The following is a 13,872-nucleotide window of genomic DNA, read 5'->3' as shown; positions in this document are numbered from 1 at the left end:
TTCCTTCTCATCTTCTTTCCTTCTCCTTCCTTCCTTCCTTCCTTCCTTCCTTCCTTCCTTCCTTCCTTCCTTCCTTCCTTCCTTCCTTCCTTCCTTCCTTCCTTCCTTCCCTGTATATTGTCTATCTGTCTACTTATCTACCTACATCTATGTATCTATCGATCTGTCTGTCTATCTGTCTATCATCTACCTGCCTGCCTCCTGCCTGCCTCTCTCTCTCCCTTTCCCTCTCCCTCTCCCTCTCCTTCTCCTTCTCCCTCTCCCTCTCCCTCTCCCTCTCCCTCTCCCTCTCCCTCTCCCTCTCTCTCTTTCTGTCTATCTATCTGGCTACTTATCTATTTACCTACCTACATCTATGTATCTCTCTATCTGTCTGTCCGTTGTCTGTCTGTCTGTCTGTCTGTCTGCCTGCCTGCCTGCCTGCCTGCCTGCCTGCCTGCCTGCCTGCCTGCCTGCCTATCTATCTATCTATCTATCTATCTATCTATCTATCTATCTATCTATCTATCTATCTATCTATCTATCTGAAAACTCCCCTTTTACAATACACGATGGATGGATGATGGATGGATGGATGGATGGATAGATAGATAGATAGATAGATAGATAGATAGATAGATAGATAGATGATAGGCAAGTAGATAGATGATAGGCAGTAGATAGATGATGGCTGGATGGACGAATTATAGGTAGATAGATAATAAATGGAGTAATGAACTTTTTTTAAAAGATAAAAAAAGATACTAATTTAAATAAGGATCCTGGTGTAAAAGAGATTAGAGAACCAATCATACTCTCAGAAGGGGCAGTAATTCAGCTAATGATTTATTTCGATCTTCTGCACTGGGAGCTGTCTCATTTACCCGAATCCTAGGTAATTTACAGCCTATTTGCACATTCTCAGCAGGTATTTATTTTTGGTCTTTTCTCAAACTGTCAGCTCAGCCTTTTGTTGGAGCGAAGTGCTACTTTTCGGTGATTCATTAGTTCTCATTAGTTGCCATTGTTTTCCTGTGTATATACAGTAACTGGGGTCCAAATGAGGAAAGATGAAAATCATCACTTGGCAAACCTACCCAAAGCTCCCCAGGTAGCGGTAAGTTACCAATTCACAAATTTCGAAGCATTTCAACTCTCAGTTCAGTTTCCCCCCAAAAAAGACCAGGAAGACAGAGAAAAGCCAAGTACGGTCTAAGATAAACTGCAGAAGATGTAGCTAAAGTTCCTGGGTTGATTGCTACATTAATTAGTTTCCTGGGTTTGTATAAGAATCAGAATGAGCTGGAAGGGACCTTAGAGGTCTTCTAGTCCAGCCCCCTGCTCAAGCAGGAGACCCTAGGCCATTTCAGACAAGTGACTGTCCAGTCTCTTCTTAAAAACCTCCAGTGATGGAGAACCCACAACTTCTGGAGGCAAGTTGTTCCACTGGTTAATTGTCCTCACTGTTAGGAAGTTTCTCCTTAATTCCAGGTTGCTTCTCTCCTTGATGAGTTTCCATCCATTGTTTCTTGTCTTGTGTTCTGATGCTTTGGAGAATAAGTTGACCCCTTCTTCTTTGTGGCAACCCCTCAAATACTGGAATACTGTGTTCTGTCCTAGGCTTCCCCAGCAGCACGAAACCGAGTCCTTGTCCCAACAAAAACCCCTTTCATTTAATTTACAGTGAATTCCTCTCCAGCAAAGTCTTTCCTCTCCCACAGTCTTTCAAGGTAGTTCACAATTACCGACCTTTATCAGGCTTGGAGAGTGGCCAGGCCGATATCTTTCAGATAATGCAATACTTGGGAAGAATGCAGGAATGAACTAATTGTCTCCTGCAAACTCTACTCCCCTTTCACTCCTCTTTTATTCCTTCTGGAAGCGGCCATTCGTCGTCCACCTGTGGCCTTACTCCTGAGTCGACCCTTGTTCTTTAGCTGTTCCCTTCATCTGGCAACTCTGCGCATGCGCACACTGGGAACAGGCTCCAGCTGTTTGTCTGCCTCACTGATGTCTGACTCAGAAGGCAGTTGATAACTGTCAGACGGCCCTGACCCCCTCTCTGCCTCCGACACAGAGCCCTCATCAGAGCCCTCCCCAGACTCCAGGGCAGCTCCATGTTCCTCCCCAACCTCCTCACTGTGTGAATCTGGCGAGCTACAACATACTGCTATCATGTCAACCCTGGTTCTTCTTTTCTCTAGACTAGCCAAACCCAAATCCTGCAACTGTTCTTCATGTGTATATAAGATAACCAAGATACTGATATTCAACCTACTGAGCCAAAGTCAAAACCAATCATCACGTGGGAATACAATTTCAGTAGTAGATGCACGAAAATATGGCTATTAAAAAAAAAAATCTGCAAAAGTCTAGATCTCCACTGGATGGCAGCAATGAGGCACAAAAAAACATTTGTGCCTCATTGGCACAAATGATCCCCTTTTTTTCCTTCTAGCTCAGATCCAACAGCCCTGAAAAACCCCAAAAGAAACAAAATTCTTTGCTATTTTTCTTTACTTTGTCATTAGGGCCGTTTTGCAACAAAACGTAAAGCCTATGATATCCTACTACAATTCTGACTTTGAAGTTCTCTAGAAGAACGGATGGAAATGGTTCTGGTAAGACGAAAGCAAATAAAACGTGCATTATTTGTAATATTAAAAATGTGGCCGTAGCCATACAATTTTTGTGATGCAGACTACGATAAATACGGTTTGTTTAGTCATCATTAGGGTTGTCCAAACATTTACCAGAATGCGAATTGCTTTTCTAATAATGGCCATCTTCGCATCTGCAATTTGGTATTAGCGGCAAATTGTGTAGCCTGTTTTGAGCGCTGTAATTTCCTCCCAAGTTGTTTGAAGCCTTCTTTAAGAAGGAGAAACACACTTAAGGGCTTAGCATATGCAAAGCATATGGTGAACCTTAATAAGGCTTAATTAAATGCTTGTTCCAATCACATAGCTGGGAAAATATTTATTCGTTTTCTTTATATGGCTTAAATTGCACGGGTAAATTTATGTTAATTGCTTGACAGAAAGGACAAGGTGCACTTGGATGGAAAGCATGTTGATCCATTAAATAAACATAAGAGAAATCAGCAACTTGTCTTTGCTGTAAAGGCACTTAATCTTTGTTTGCAAAAAGCCTTTTGAAAGTACTAAAATAAAAAAATATAAAAAAGGCCCACATGGTAGCTTAATTGTTATTAATTACTGAAAGGCCCAGCAAAGAGTGCCTTTAGAGATGGAGTAATCATTTGTCACTGCTGAACTTACACACCAACAGCTAAACATTTAAAGGGGAAAGGCAATATTTGGGATTCAGGAAAAGGGGACCAAATAGGAAATAAATAAACAATAAGAATCTTATTAGCGAGGCTTCCCGCTGAGGAATGACAGACATCTCCACGAAAGTGGAATGGATGGCCACAGCAAAGAACTAAGAAACTGTTGTTACCTACACTTACTGAGTCATTTCAAGATACAATTAGTCCCAAACAAACCTATTTTATTGTAACAGCTGAGAGTTACGTTCATTCCCAGCTGAGTCCCAATTAGTTGCAAAACAAATCGTTCGGAAGAAGTCCTTCGGGATAACCACCAACCTTTATCTTCTTTGACACCCTGCCAAAGGCCTTATTTGGCAAAGCCCCACGAAGTTCAGAAACAAACACGAGATGCCGACTGGAAACAGAGTTAGCAACGTTGCTTTCCTCCAACACTCCAAACAATAGGCTCATGATGCAGAAGGATCTTGACAGACATGAACACTGGGTGCTATCTAACAAAATGAAATTCAATGGTGAAAAAAGTAAGGTTCTATATTTAGGCAAGAAAAACAAAATGCATAGGTACAGTATATGTGGTACCTTGCTCAATAGTAGTAACTGTTATTGTTTTGTTCAACAATAAACAGTCCTTCTTTCTTAAACAGTCTCCATTTTATTCCCGGCTTGGAACTGGACCTGGGTTTTTCTTCCAACAAGAGTCAAGGAGAATAGCCATCTTGCTCACCATCACATCATAATCATATCATAATCATAAGCTTATATTGTCAAGCATATATAAGATAACAGGTAAAAGTATAAACATAATTTGAATACATGAAAAGAGTAAGTAAATAGGAATATTAGGACAGGGACAGTAGGCATGCCAATGCACTTATGCACGCCCCTTACAGACCTCTTAGGAATGGGGTGAGGTCAAGAGTAGACAGTCTCATGCCCTCGTCACTTCCCGCCTCGACTACTGCAACGCTCTCTACATGGGGCTCCCCTTGAGGAGCACTCGGAGGCTCCAACTGGTGCAGAATGCGGCCGCGCGGGTGGTTATGGGGGCGACATGGCACTCCCACGTGACACCTCTCCTGCGCAAGCTGCATTGGCTTCCAGTGGTCTTCCGAGTGCGCTTCAAGGTGCTGGTTCTCATCTTCAAAGCGCTCCATGGCTTAGGACCCGGTTACTTACGAGACCACCTTCTGCCTCCGATAACCTCCCACCGGCCAACACGCTCCCACAGAGAGGGCATCCTCAGGGTGCCGTCTGTCAGGCAATGTCGGCTGGCGACCCCCCAGGGAAGAGCCTTCTCTGTGGGGGCACCCGCCCTCTGGAATGAGCTACCCCCAGGGATACGACTAATCCTGGACCTCCGGACCTTCCACCGGGCCCTGAAGACTTTTTTATTTCAGCAAGCCGGGCTGGGTTAAAAAATTTTTAATTGGGGAATTTTATGGGTCAGGGGTTTTAAATTGGAGAAGCCAAAGATAATTTAATTTCGTTTTAATGTATTTTAATATTTGTATTGTGTGTTTTTAATTCTGGCTGTTCACCGCCCCGAGTCCTTCGGGAGAGGGGGCGGTATAAAAATTTAATAAATAAATAAATAAACAAATAAATAAAAGTTTTTTTGGGGGGGGGTTGGGGAAGAAACTACAGAGTCAGGTGGTGCATTCCAAGCATTGACAACTCTTTACTGAAGTCGTATTTTTTGCAATCGAGTTTGGACCGATTTATCTTGAGTTTGTATCTATTATTTGCTCGTGTATTGTTGTGGTTGAAGCTGAAGTAGTCATTGACAGGAAGGACATTGTGGCAGGCAAGGCCAGCAAGGCTTTTCTGAAGGCCTCTGCAGCTGATAATAGAGCTCTAGATCGATCCAGAGCCTTGCCGGCTGCAGAAGAAATGGGCCGGCAATGCAAGTGTCAGGATGTGCAAAGCCTGGCTTCAAGTGTCTGAAGGTAAGTAGTAGGGCAGCTTCCCTCCCTAGCTTATTTTTTACCCATGCAACCTGGAGTGGGCAAGGTCTTAATTAGGGCTTATTTTGGGGATAGGGCTTATATAGGATGCATGTGTAAAAATCAAGCTAGGACTTACTTTCTGGGTTGCCGGAATTTACTGGCCGGATGCCCTTCCTGGCACCACATAGAGTTCACAGCAGATATTTTCTCTTTGCACCCTGATAGAGAAGTATCTATTGCTGCCTAGGATTGAACTTTCAACCTTCTGAGTGGAAGGCAAATATGTTCACCTCTAGGTCACCGCAGCGGTCATTCTTGTCTGCTTATGATCTGTCCCCATCTACACACACACATAAACACAGCCAGCCGAGGGTTAAGAAAGTACTTGGCACGCACACAGGTCGTTATCTCAAACTTGGCAACAATATAAGCACCATCTGCCAAGAGCTTTACTTCAACAGATAACATAAAATTACATACGCATTGCAAATAGTCCAGCAAAACAATATCCCTTCGGCAGCTTCAGACGTTGTTCAAGTGACTAGCCAGAGTTAGTTTTTGTTCATCACGGAGTTTTACCAGCCACCACTCTCTCTTATATAGTCTCTGGGGTGTGGTCCAGTGACTCAGTTCTAATCCCTAGCACGCCTCCTTAACTGCTGCAACCGTTTATCACACCTTCATTGGCATGCATCCAGGAACGACGGCTCTCCTTCCTCGCTCTCATCCGAGACACCTGGCTCCTGGCTAATCTCCTCTCCCTCGGCCGGCACCTGAGACAGTGCCAGAGGGGAGGGGCCTGGAGAGGGAGGCCTGGCTGACTCCTCTTCCTCATGTTCGGAGCCTTCTTCCTCCGATGAGATAGGCTCAGAGGGCGGGGCCACAACAGCTTATATAAAAAGGGTAATAGGAACGATCCGGCTAATGATAGGACAATTAGTCTATTGAACATCGTTAGCAAACTATATTCCAGGTACTTCTTTACCAAATTCCAAGCTCGGATAATAGAGGAGGGAATAATTAACCCTGAAAGCTGGGTTTCAGCCAGGATGATCTACTATAAATGATAGTCTGGTGTTTCAACATCTGGCAGACAAATATATAAACCTCTCCGACTTGAATATGTATGTAGTTTTTATTGATTTCAAGGAAGCTTTTGATAATATCTCAAGTATAACCCTTTGGGAGTGGATCCTGTATAGAAACCAATTTGATCGAGTCATCAAGCTACCAGGTAAGAAAGTGAGAGATTGTAAATTCAAGTCCGCCTTAATCATGAAAGCCAACTGGGTGTCTTTGGGCCGATCGCCAGGAGACAGTGAGTTCTAGTCCCTCTTTAAGTATGAAAGGCAGCTTCGGGCCAGTCCTTCTTTCTCAACCCAACCCACCTCACAGAGTTGTTGTTGTGAGGAAAATAGGAGAACAAAGGTGTGTTGGATATGTTCACTGTCTTAAGTTATTTGTAAAAATGATAAAGGCAGGATACAAGTACATAAATAGGCAAAAGACCTGCTCCTTATTCATAAACTATAGGATAAAACTGGTTTTAAAGTGAGATGTAACTCACTTTAGGGGAGGTGAGAGGATAGGAGAGGCGAGCAGAAGGGAGCGGAGAGGAGACAGGAGAGGAGAAGGGAGGGGAGGGGAGATGAGAAAGAAGAGGAGAGGGGAGGGGAGAAGAAATGAGATGAAAGAAAAGGGGACTGGAGGGAAAGGGATAGGATAGGAGGGGAGAAGGGAAGGGAAGGGAGGAGAGGAGAGAGGAGAGGGGAGAAAAAGGGAGAGAGGAGGGGAGAGGAAAGGAGAGAAGAAGGGAGTGAAGGGAAGGGGATAGGCTAGAAGATGGGAGAAGAGAGAAGGGAGGGGAAGGGAGGGGAGAGGAGATGAGAGAAGAGGTGAGGGGAGGGGAGGGGAGGGGAGGAGATAAGATGGGAGAAGGGAGGGGAAGGGGAGGGAGAGGAGAGGAGAGAGAAGAGGAGAGGAGATGAGAGAAGAGGGGAGTGGAGGGAAGTGGATAGGATAGGAGACGGGAGAAGGGAGGGGAGGGGAAGGGAGGAGATGAGAGAAGAGGGGAGGGGAGGGGATAAGATGGGAGAAGGGAGGGGAAGGGAAGGGAGAGGAGAGGAGAGGGAAGAGGAGAGGAGATGAGAGAAGAGGGGAGTGGTGGGAAGTGGATAGGATAGGAGACGGGAGAAGGGAGGGGAGGGGAAGGGAGGAGATGAGAGAAGAGGGGAGGGGAGGGGATAAAATGGGAGAAGGGAGGGGAAGGGAAGGGAAGAGAGAGGAGAGGAGAGAAGAGAAAAGGGAAGTGGAGGGAAGTGGATAGGATAGGAGACGGAAGAAGGGAGGAGAGGAGAGGGGAAGGGAGGAGATGAGAGAAGAGGGGAGGGGATAGGATAGGATAGGAGACAGGATGGACGAAAGGAATAGAGGGGAGGAAAGAGAGGAGGAGAGAGGGGAGGGGAGGAGATAGGGTAGGATAGGAAGCAGGAGGGGAGAAGAGAAGGTACAGGAGGAGGGGTGGAACAGCCTGAAGATATTCATCGGAAAAGACAGATGTTTGTGGACTATTAGGACAGTGTTCTGACTAGCTTAACTCTTGTTTTGTTCACATGTTCTGCCTCCGCATCAGGTTCGTGTCTGCAAAAACTCCATGGAGCCATACATGTTATGATAGCAGCCATTTTAATATTCTCTTCGTAAGCAGCGCCTTGTTCCTGCCCCAGAAAGTTATTTTATCATCAAGCCCACCAAGGAATATATGTCTTGCTAGAAACCTCTCTCTTTCTCTCCCTCCCTCCCTCCCCCATCTCTTTGTGTGTGTGTGTGTGTGTGTACACACTCACACAAATCTATTCCCTTACACTCATCCTCCAAAGTCAGAGTGGGGGGGGGAGATTGGAGAGGGTGAGCGGCCTCATCCGAAGCAAAACATAAGAGGGATAATAAGCCTTCAGACAGCATCTGGCCCCCCCTGAAGGAAAACATATGGAATATTTGCACGATATCCACCCATATATTAGGCTGCAAATAACAACTGTTGGGAAGGGAGAAAGAATTCCATTTGGGAGCTCAGCAGGTAGGAAAATGGTTAACAACCCTTGACTGAAAATGTCCTCCCTTAGGAGCTACATCTGTCCATTGCATAGAAAATGTATTTTCCCCCTCCTTTTTCTGCATGTTGTCAACTATTCTCATTCAGCTCAATGGCCAAGGTACTATTCTCAATTTGCTTTTTTCCAGAAATGATTGGATTCTTCTGGTTTTACATCTAATTTCTGGGGGGTTGAGCAGTGCCCTTGAATACATTTTCTTGCTTTCGAAAGTCCTTTTTGTACCCTTCCACCCATCCAGACCTGCCCAAGAGGAGAGACCTCATGAAGGAACACCTCCCAGGAATCTTTTTGAGATTGGAAAGGAGACCAACCAGAGAGGCTCCAAGCCGTGACCGAAAGCAGCTCTGCCATCCGTAGACCTCCGTGGCCTTCAATGATATAATCCCCTAAAACCCCTGTCAACTCACAAAGCATCCCTGGCCTGCTCTTGAGTTGCCATAGGCCGGGGTGGGTGGGGGTGTGAAAACAGCAAAACGGCACAGCAGCCAAAGACAGGTGCACATTCCATGCTTATCTCTCTCAAGGCTGTATCCCAAGGTTACCCACAGCAGCCGGAGGGGAGTGAGCTCTACAACCCACGAAATTGCTCCGTTGGCGAATGTGATTGATGACACACCCTTGGGGGGAGGGGGGAAACAGGATCATAATTGGGGCATAAATTAGGTAGGGTCACAGCTGTCTTCACTTGGGACCGTGCCAACATGAAGCTCCTAATAAATAACTGGATTTCTTTGGAAGCTTGGCTCGAGGCTCATGATTTCATTAGGGCATCTGTCGGAACCCTGACAGCCCCAACGTGGAGAATAAGTACTCTAAATCAGAGGGTCTCCAAATTTGGCAACTTCAATGCCCAGAATTCCCCAGTCAGACATAGAATTGAATTCTGGGAATTGAAGTCTACAAATCTTAAAGCGGCCAAGTGTGGAGACCCCTGTTTTAACTACTGGGAGGATAAGCCTAGAAAGAGAGAATTAATTTTAGAAAATTAATTAATTGATTAATTAATTTATTTTTTTTTTAGAAAATCAGAGGACAAATGATCCAACTGTGACCTCACCTAGGAAAAATGGCCTTCCAATGAACAATGAAAGTGATTTGATCTTAGGCCAACTCATGGGTTTATCCAATTCAGTGGTTTCATACTCAGCTGAGAAATAACTTTCTAAGGCTGAAACAAGGAAAGTCTGTGCAGCTTTTAAATTAGCAATACTAGAAACTCAACCAGAGATGAATTATGTTTCTTTGTCTGTCTGTCTGTCTGTCTGTCTGTCTGTCTGTCTCTTATCATCTACCTATCTGTCATCTATCACAAATTTATTATGTATTCCCTCCCTCTATTATCCCTATCTCCATATCAATCTCTATTCATCCATCCATCCATCCATCCATCCATCCATCCATCCATCCATCCATCCATATCTTACTCTTTCTTTCTCTACTATCTCTCTTTGTTTCTCTCTCTCTCTCTCTCTCCATCTATCATCCATCTGTCTGTCTGTGTGTCTGTGTGTCTGTGTGTCTGTGTGTCTGTAATAAGACTTCCCAAAAATAAGGCCAAGTGCTTATTTCTGGGTTCAGAAAAATATAAGATAGCGTCTTATTTTCAGGGAAACACGGGTATATATAAATTTTTCTTTCTATCTTTCTATCTATCTATCTATCTATCTATCTATCTATCTATCTATCTATCTATCTATCTTCTCTCTTTCTCTCTCTTGCTCTTATCTATCTGTCCTGTCCTCCTGTGTTGTCTGTCTGTCTGTTTATATCTATCTATCTATCTATCTATCTATCTATCTATCTATCTATCTATCTATCTATCTATCTATCTATTTATCTCTGATACTGTAGATCATAAGATAGATAATAACTAGCTATCTAGCTATCTAGCTATTATCTATCTTATCATCTATCATCTATTTATTATGTATTCCTTCCATTATCTCTCTCTATATCTCTATCCATCCATCCATCCCTCATTCTATCTATCTATCTATCTATATCTATCTATCTATCTATCTATCTATCTATCTATCTATCTATCTATCTATCTATCTATCTATTATCTATTTTATCATCTATCATATATTTATTATGTATTGCCTCCATTATCTCTCTCTATATATTCATCCATCTCTCTCTCTCTCTCTCTCTCTCTCTCTCTCTCTTTCTTTCTCTCTCTCTCTCTCTCTCTCATCTATCTATCTCCATCCATCCATCCATGTATCCATTTCTCCTATATCAAAGGTGAGAAATGAAACTTTCGGAATTACTTTCATCTGAGCATCAGTGATGACAAGAGAAAGGATGAAACAGACCAAACCAGATGGAAGATCCATTTGCTGCTGTGAAGTATATTGACACCATTCCCTTACCTTGAAGTCTGAAATAGCTCACATTTTTTTCCTCTCCTTCCTTCCTTTCATTATACGAAGGAAGGCTGGTGCTCAGAATGGGGGATTCTTTGAAAGCCTTCAGGCACTTTTCAACAGTGAGAGAATGGAAGAGGGAATTATTGCAAAATGGAGAGGCAAATTATCAAGACCTCCACAATTTCCTCTGGCAGCTTCTCATTTACTTTTCAGCCGAAGGAAACGGCATTCAATTTTAATGTCTACCAAGGTATTTCAATCGCAGGATAATAAAGGATTTGTATGATCTGTCTAGCAAATCATCATCATCACCATCATTGATTAGCGCAGCTAAAAAAAAAAGATGCTATTCAAATAAAAGAGGGAGCAGCAAATAATTTAGCACATTTCCTTCCAATGGTTCCCAATTTCCACTTAAGAAAAGTTATTCATCTTCTTGCCATAACTTGAAAAATAAAAAGCATTCTGCTGGATATTACAGGCAGCAGACTTATAGATCCCCAAAGATATTTAATCGGTGAGTAAATTAAATGCATCCAGGAGATGACTGAGTTAAAAAAAAACCACTCACAGATCTATATTTGGCTAACTTGGCTTCTGCTGGATTTGATTCTCTGAGTTTTCCACTTCTCAGAGTAGTCTAAACAGGTGGCTTTACAAGCTAGCTTTGGGAGAAATTTCTATACACTAAGGTGGAAAGTTCCAAGAATGGCAGTGACCAGCATTTGTCATTTTGTTCATACATCAAAATAAAAATTCGCCGAGGTCTGAGCAAAACCATCCAATAATAAAGAGATCTGTCAACATCTTAAAATCTGGGGGAAGATGTCTAGACGTAAACGAATCTGAGCTTCTCAAACTAAAAACTAGGAGCAAAATAGAGAAAATGTGGTGGGCAGTTTTCTTACGGTTCTTCCCTAGGTACATTCAGTAGCTACCTGAGAGTAGGCAGGCAGGCAGGCAGATAGAATCAAGTGTATTCATATGGTACAACCGAAAAAGGAACAGATTAGAGTTTGGGGAGGGGTCTAGGAGATCTTGGAGACTGAATGAAAATTTATTTCGATATGAGGCAAATGTGATAGAATGTAAAAAGTTAATGAAAGAATTTTTTTGTTTTAAATATGCATAAGGGTACACCTGTGGAAATGGTATGGGATGCAAGTAAAGCATATATGAGAGGAGTTTTAATAAATTTGAATAATTCCTACAGACGTAGACAGGGGAAAAAACGGAGGGAATTGGAAGAGGAAATAAAAAAGAAGGAACAGGCGTTAGTAGATAAACCAGATGATAAGAATATAAAAGAAGCCATTACAATATTGTGAGGACAGTTTAATATGTTGATGATTTTATAAACTTTTGCATAAAAAATTAATACAAATGGATTACAGATCATGTATAATGATGGGTGATTGGAATGGTGTATTGGACACTAAAAAAGACAAAAAGACCCTTTTGCCAAATCTTTGTCTTTTTTTAAATCTTTTTTTGACATGATGGATGATATGGAGTTGAGAGATATATGGCGTGAACGAAATTTTAAAGAACAGGATTTTATTTTTTTTTTCTGATAGGCACCAATCTTTTTCTAGAATTGATTTTATACTAATTACAAATGATTTTCTTTCCAGGGTAAAGAAGACGAATATATGTCCAAGAACTTTAACAGACCATAATCCGGTGTGGATGGAATTCGAATCCAAGGAATATTCTTGATCGATTACTTTTAGAAACCAATTTTCCAACTCTCCATGTCATGGTTAGGATTATTGAAATGTTTTGATTGTGATTCTCATGACTGTACAAGTTTGCAGGAAGCTTTTTGTTCTTCCCCCCTCCTCCTCCTCTCTCCACCTTCTCCTTCTTCTTCCTCTGTCTCCTCCTCCTCCTCTCCTCCTTCTCTTTCTCCCTCTGTCTCCTCCTCGTCCTCCTGTCTCGTCCTCCTTCTCCTTCTGTCTCCTCCTTCTTCTCCCTTTCTCCTCCTCCTCCTCCTCTCCTACTTCTCCCTGTTTCCTTCTCCTTTCTTCTTCTTCTTCTTCTCCCTCTGTCTCCTCCTCCTCCTTCTCCCTTTCTCTCCTCCTCCTCTCCTACTTCTCCCTGTTTCCTACTCCTCTTCCTCCTCTTCTCCTTCTTCTCCCTCTGTCTCCTCTTCCTCCTTTTCCCTTTCTCCTCCTCCTGTCCTCCTTCTCCTCCTCCTCCTTCAACTGTCTCCTCCTCCTCCTGTCTCCTCCTCCTCCTCCTCCCTCTGTCTCCTCCTCTTCTCCTTCTCCCTCTGCCTCCTGCTCCTCTTCTGTCTCCTCCTCCTCTCCTACTTCTCCCTCTGTTTCCTCCTCCTCTTATCTCCTCCCTTTGTCTCCTCCTCCCTCTGTCTCCTCCTCCTCCACCGCCTCCTCCTCCTCCTCCCTCCTCCTCCTCCTCCCTCCTCCTCCTCCTCCTTCTGATTTTATTACTTGGGTGTCCAGGATGGTTGTAGATCGGCCTCAAAACTGATTCTGGTTTGCTACGTCTCAGTGGTGCTGTCTTAACTCATTTTCCACGGAACAAAACATAGCAAGAGCCATTGTAGCCCATTTTTTTACTTAGCTTTCCGGAGTAATTGATCTTGTCTTCTGCTGTATTTGCCCATGTTGCAGTTAATTTCTGACATTAATGAAAAGGAGTCATACACCGTACCGTAGATTAGTTTCCTTGCAACATTTCTTTTCATATTCCCTTGCAAATGACAGGAGATCAAGCAGGGCATCTAAAAAAAAATAAAATACAGCATTTGCAAACTTACACAGCCGTCCTCACGCAATTCATCACCGCTCTCTGAGCAATAATACACTTGTCATATTAACTCAGGATACCGAACCAATAAAAACAATACCTGAAAAACAAGAGTATAATTTTGATGCAGCCAACAGACAGATGTTCCTGCTCATCTGGTAGGGAAAATCATACCTGAGAGGCTCAGAGTACTGAAAGCTGCATACCAAATAATGGGAGATTTAACAGCAAAAACAAGCGACTTTGCCACTACCGCTATTAATTTCTCTTTTCTCTTATATGTCTACTGCATTTGAACAGAAAAGCAATTAAGAGATCTGACTTGAATTACTGATAGATCTCAGTGCAACATCTATAGAAGGATCGGTCTTTTTAGAGAGCCTCCTTTTCCA

At 43.1% G+C, this 13,872-nt stretch overlaps 1 long non-coding RNA gene across 1 annotated transcript in view; it reads left to right on the top strand.

Annotated features, from left to right (window-relative positions):
* The window catches only part of LOC148112544 (uncharacterized), a 64,245-nt gene extending 51,712 nt beyond the window's left edge, over positions 1-12,533 (top strand). Inside the window, exon 3 of the long non-coding RNA XR_015729140.1 lies at positions 12,343-12,533. This is a non-coding gene — a long non-coding RNA (uncharacterized LOC148112544). The remainder of the gene's footprint in view (positions 1-12,342) is intronic.
* The last annotated feature ends 1,339 nt before the right edge of the window (positions 12,534-13,872 follow it).

The sequence above is a fragment of the Pantherophis guttatus genome, chromosome 8 (assembly GCF_059756535.1).
Source record: "Pantherophis guttatus breed Tessera chromosome 8, ASM5975653v1, whole genome shotgun sequence".
NCBI classification, from domain to species: domain Eukaryota; kingdom Metazoa; phylum Chordata; class Lepidosauria; order Squamata; family Colubridae; genus Pantherophis; species Pantherophis guttatus.
Note: the sequence above shows the minus strand (reverse complement) of the source record. Positions and strands in the feature narration are given on the sequence as shown.